The sequence below is a fragment of the Henckelia pumila genome, chromosome 4, assembly GCF_033568475.1.
Source record: "Henckelia pumila isolate YLH828 chromosome 4, ASM3356847v2, whole genome shotgun sequence".
Taxonomy (NCBI): domain Eukaryota; kingdom Viridiplantae; phylum Streptophyta; class Magnoliopsida; order Lamiales; family Gesneriaceae; genus Henckelia; species Henckelia pumila.
This window is the reverse complement of record NC_133123.1, coordinates 110,926,969-110,933,435: the sequence shown is the minus strand read 5'-3', so window position 1 is coordinate 110,933,435 and position 6,467 is coordinate 110,926,969.

Sequence of the window (6,467 nt, the reverse complement as noted above, 5' to 3'; positions counted from 1 at the left end):
TCTTTTGCTCAACCTTAAACATTAAATCGTGCATAAAAATTATTTCATGAACGCATGTACTTAAATAAAATGTGTGTCCTTCATATATATTTAATTTAATTTCATACTAACATATAAATACTAAAAATAACTTCCATGCATAAAAATAATTAAATATATATTCAGGACACATGCAATTTCTCATGGGTTGTACTGAACTGCTGGCCCTAACACTCAAGCCCAATTTCTTAAATTCTATCCCATTAACACTGAGACTGGCTCATTAACATACTTAAGTCCATTAACACATTTCTAAGCCCAATAAAATTTCCTGGCCCAATAACACTCTATTCTGGCCCAATGGGCCCAAAAGCCCAAAGACTGGCCTAATAATTTCCATGGGCTTCCAAGCCCATAAAAATTATTAGGCTAACTTAAAATAATTATTCAAGCCCATTAATAAACTTAAATGTAGCCCATTAATTTAATTAATCTAATTAGCCCAATTAAAACACTTTAACTTAATAATTAACTTAAAAATAAAATACCCGAGCCCGACTAACTTAACCCGGACCCGGACCCAACTAACATAACCCATGACTTTCCAGACCCGACCCGGACACAACAACCCGACCCGGACCACCCCAAAACCCTACAACCCGTCGCCCCCTTTCCCTGTTCTGCTCGGCCGCGAGCAGCAGCCCTTCTAGGGCTGCTGCCGCCCTGCTCCGGCCGCCCCTGGCCGGAGCTCCACCACCCAGACGTAGCCCACGTCTGGGCGGTCCTAACCTGGTCCCTGAACCCAAGCCATGCAGCCCAGTACCTAGCCAACCCGAGCCCTTTCCGTGAACCCTAATCTATGCGCACAAGGACCAATCCTTGCACCAGCCCTTACCTGGGCTCGTTTGGCTCGAACCACTCGAGCCACTCGAGTCCAGACCACCCTCACACAGCCTAGGGACCCTTGGCCAGCAGCTAGACGCATCCATTGCTAAAAAAACGTGAGCATGCTTCCACAAAACATGAATAAAGCAAATAATCAAAGCCAACTCGATTTTTCTGAAAAATTTTCTTGAATAAATCTGATGATCACACACACACGCATAAACACTAATATGGCGAAAAAAAATTCGGAAGGAAACATGCCTTGCACCGTTAAAAGAAGAGGTAGGAGCGTGTAGAACGAATCCGGGACGACGGGACGACGAACAACCTTGAAGCTTCGAAAGAAAAAAAAAACGTCTATGGAGCCTTAGGCTTGCTGATCGATGAATGGAGAAGGAGAAGAGTGGAGGAGAAAACTGATGGAGGCGGCTAGGTTTTAATGTAGGGTAGAAAATTTGATTTTGATTTAATTAGAATATAGGGTAATTAAAATATTAATAAGGGTTTTAAATATACAATATATATATAACTTAAAAACTCTAAATAATAAGTAAAATCTTATAACTAACTTAAAAATCTCGAAATAATTATTTTAGAGAATTTTAAAGGTAATTAAAAGTCAATATTTTGGCTAAATTTGGATAAAAATGGACTCCTAAAATTATATAAAATTAAATACTGAAAATTTTGAGGAGATAAAACTCAAAATAATATTTTTGGGCTCTTAAAAGGCTCATGAAATAAATTGGATAGAAAGTTGTCATCTCGTCCGTCCACGGTCCCGTTTACGCGATAAAATAATTAAATTTCCATAAATCATGAAAAATCATTAATTATGTGTTAAATGCTTAAAAATAACTTAAAACATGCACAAATAATTTCACATAATTATTTAACCCATAATCTAAAATTCTAAATAAATAAAATCCCTAATTATGAATGCGAATTTACGTACTAAAAATATTGGGTGCTACACAATCATGATCCTGTTTTATGAGATTATTGGAATCACATAAAATTAATTTTTGTGATTCAATTTTCTCAGTGTTGGCTAACACCACCAACGTGATCTCACCCTTGAGTCGCAGTTCCACCGTGGACCGCTGTGGACATCTTCCTCGCCATCTACTTTTCGCTCTTCTCCCGCCAAGCAACCCCTCACCGACCATACTCCTACATCGCGTGGGCCGCCTGCTATCTCTGCTCTGCCAAGAACCACGCAAACAACCCCTGCGGGTCGCACTGTTCTACCTGGCCAAGGATTTTGTTGCTTTACATGTGGTGAGTCTGGGCATTGCACGTCAGCTTGTCCGAACCCCGGTCGTCGTGGCCTCATGACAGATGAAGCCCATGCAGACTTGGAGAAAACCGATGATCTTCGTGCAGAGGAACTACCTACTCTCGCAGAAATTGTAGAGGGTGACGTTGGTCAATATTTGATCGTTCGTTGTTCTTGCTTATCTCCAAGTCAGATCGTCGACGATTGGTGTCGTTCTACTTTGTTTTATTCCACTTGCACTATTGGTGGTCGTGTTTGCCAGTTCATTATCGACTCAAGAAGTAGCAAAATGTTGTTTCACTGGCCTTCATTGAGAAGTTGCTGATCCCGACAGAACCCCACCCCAAGCCTTATAAATTATCTTGGCTCATTCGGGGTTCCGAGATCGTGGTTAGTCGGCGAGCCCTGATTTCCTTTTCTATTGGTGTTCATTATGCGGATGACCTTTATTGTGATGTTGTGCATATGGATGTGTGTCACTTGTTGCTTGGGCGCCCTTGGCAATTTGATCGTAGTACCATACATGATGGACGCGCTAACACTTATTCGTTTAGCTTCAAGAACACAAATATTATCTTGGTGTCGTCACGTGCAGCTCTCCCTCCTATTTTGCCTCTGCTGGTGTGCCGTATCTGTCTCCTTCGTTTCTGTCGCGCTAAAGCCTCCAATCCGCCTTCTTGGATTCTGGGGTCGTGTTCTCTCTAATTACTAAACCCACGGTGCGGCCACATGATGCTCCCTTGGACCCCCCGTTGTCGGTTCGCCCTATCCTTGAGGAGTTTCCCGATGTGTTCCCATCATACCTTCCACCTGGGCTTCCACCACTGCACGATATTCAGCACCGTATTGATCTTGTCCCTGGTGCCTCCTTACCCAATCGGCCGCATTACCGCATGAGTCCTATGGAACACGCCGAATTGCTTCGCCAAGTTGAGGACTTGCTGTCCAAAGGGCATTTACGGGCTAGCTTGAGTCCGTGTGCAGTTCCTACCTTACTGGTCCCAAAGAAGAATGGTTCGGGCATATGTGTATTTATTGTCGTGCCACTAATAAGATCACCGTCAAGTACCGCTTCCCGATTTCTCGTCTTGACGACCTTCTCGACCAGCTGTGTGGCGCTATTATCTTCACTAAGCTCGACCTTAAGAGCGGCTACCACCAAATTCGCATTCGCCCTGGTGATGAGTGGAAAAAAGCTTTCAAAATGAGGGAGGGCCTTTTTGAGTGGCTGGTGATGCCGTTCGAACTCTCAAACGCCCCCAGCACTTTCATGCATGTCATGAACCAAGCCCTACGCCCCTACATTGGTAAATCTGTTGTCGTTTATTTTGACGATATCTTGATCTTTAGTGCTTCTACGGACGATCATATCAACCATCTCCGAACAATTTTGCATATCATGCGTCAGGAAAAATTCTATGCTGCCCTTGATCAGTGTTCCTTTATGGCTTCGTCAGTACCTTTTCTGGGGTATGTTATTTTTGGCACCGGAATCAAGGTCGATCAATCTAAGATATCGGTTCTTTGTGATTGGCCTACTACGCAGTGCCTTATGGAGGCGCGTAGCTTCCATGGTCTTGCCTCTTTCTACCGTCGGTTCATTCTGCATTTTAGTTCTATTATGGCACCGATCACTGATTGTTTACGCCAGGGTCAATTTGTTTGGACCGACAAAGCGGCTACGGCTTTTGAGGATAAAAAGCATCATCTTATTTCAGCACCAATTTTGGTTCTTCCAAATTTTTCTAAGCCGTTCGAGGTTCACTCCGACGCCTCCAAGCTTGGGATCGGTGGTGTCCTTAGCTAGCCAGATGGGCCTACCAATCGCTTACTTTAGCGAGAAATTGCATGACACTCTTCTTCGCTACAACACCTATGATGTTGAATTTTATGCGATTATACAGGCTATTCGGCATTGGCGCCACTATTTTTTTCACAATGAGTTCGTTCTCTATACTGATCATAATGCCCTACGACATCTTGGGAGTCGGGACAAGATTTTTTCTCGCCATGCCTCGTGGATTGCTTATCTCCAACAGTTTTTGTTTGTTATCAAGCATAAATCTGGTGCACTCAATAGGGTGGCCGATGCGCTTAGCCAACGCCGTTCCCTTTTATCTGACATGCGGGTGTCTACCGTTGGGTTCGATGCTCTTCCAGAATGTTATTCTAGTGACCTTTATTTTTCAAAGTTTTTACCCGACGCCAGGGATGGTTCTTCTCAGGAATTCGTCCTACTTGATGGTTTCGTCTTTCGTGGTTTGCGGTTATGTGTTTCGGATTGTAGCTTGTGTCTTTGTTTACTCCAGGATATTTATGGTGAAGGCCATGTGGGCAAGGATCGCACGTTTCAGCTCCTGCATGCTTCCTATTTTTGGCCTTCCTTGTGTCGAGACGTGAATCATTATATTTCACGTTGTCACGTCTGCCAGGTTTCAAAGGCCACAACCACAAACGCAGGGTTGTATATGCCACTGCCAATTCCAAATCAGTCGTGGACCAATATTAGTATGGATTTTGTCGTCGGTTTGCCACGCACTCGCCTGCGGTTTGATTCTATTTTTGTAATCGTTGATCGCTTCTCCAAGATGTCCCACTTTGTTCCGTGCCGAAAATCTACGGATGTTGTCCACGTCGCTCAGCTTTTCTTTCGGGAAATCTACAAATTGCATGGGTTTCCCCGCTCTATTGTGTCTGATCATGACACTAGATTTGTCGGTCATTTTTGGCGCAGTCTTTGGCGCCTGGTTAACACGAGCCTCGACTTCAGTTCTGCCTACCCTCCACAGACTGATGGTCAAACAGAGGTGGTAAATCGTTCTCTTGGAAATCTACTACGTTGTCTTGTTGGTGAAAATGTACGGACTTGGGATTCTAGGCTTCCCCTGGCCGAGTTTGCTCACAACCATGCCACCAACCGCAGCACCGGGTTCAGCCCTTTCAAGGTCGTCTATGGTTTCATCCCTCGCTGCCCTGCTGATTTGGCCCCAATTTCAGATGTGCAGCGACCCCATCAAAATGAGGCGGCCTTCATTGATGATTTACGTGCTATACATGCACAGACTTATGACCGCTTAGTGGCTGATGCTTCACGGTACAAAGCCTCCGCTGATGTGAAGCGTCCTCACGTGGAATTCAATGTTGGTGATCTTGTCTGGGCAGTTCTTACTAAGGATCGTTTCACTCCTCATGCTTATAACAAGCTCGCTGCCCGCAAAATTGGACCGCTCGAGATAGTGGAGAAGATTAACCTGAATGCTTATCGTCTCCGACTTCCCCCTGGATACCGCACCTCAGATGTGTTCAACGTTCGTCATCTTGTTCCTTATGTGGGTAAGGTGGCGACGGAATCCGATTCGGGGACGAATCCTTCCGACCCCCGAGAGACTGATGTAGATGATATCTAAGAGATCATTTCCATTCGTTATTTAGCTTTATTTTAATTGTTATCTCTAAATAATCTTGTTTTATTTTAATTCGTTTAGGATTAGATTTGCTTATTATTTTAATATTTTGCTCTTTCAGTAGAATTAGGACTCTAATTATTATTTTTAGGTCTTGAATTTTTATTCCAGGACAGTTTTTGATATCTATTAATAAATTAAAAATCGAGAGATTCTCTCAATTCTGGCGTTGCGATACTTTGATTGACATCAATGACACTGGCCTATTGGAATGAAATTTGTTGCCATCTAATGTGAAACGAAAACGTGGAAGGAGAAAAGTGAACATAAATTCATCTATTAGTGAGTTTGGAAAATGCTGAGATTGACTACTAGTTTGATGTTTGATGGTGACATGTTATATGTTAGGTTAATTTTGCATTTCAACATACATTTTAATTACTTTTACGTGTGTAGTGCAACAATGATGTTATTTAATGATCAAATTTCTGAATTTTCACTTTCATGATCATTTGAAGAGCTAATTTATGGCTACTGATTTTCAAATTCATGGCTAGTGATGTTAATTAATTGGCGACCATTTTCAAGTTCATTGCAACCAATTTTACACTAAAGATAATTTTTGCAATGACGGCGTAATTTCAAAAAAGCATACCAAAATTTATCACGTCATATAGTGTGTGATTCTTTTAATTGTTACTTAACATTTGAACAATTTAATTTAATTTTGCATTTTCATGATCATTTGAAAATGTTGATTATATAAAAATCACGACACGTGTTAAAGAAAAATAGTAAAACGAGTTTGAAAAAAAAACCGAAAACTTAGTAGGCGACAAAGTCTCACATATTGGACAACCGATATACCATTCACAACAACTGAATTTATATAAACGATAATCTCTTATATATCAAGGATA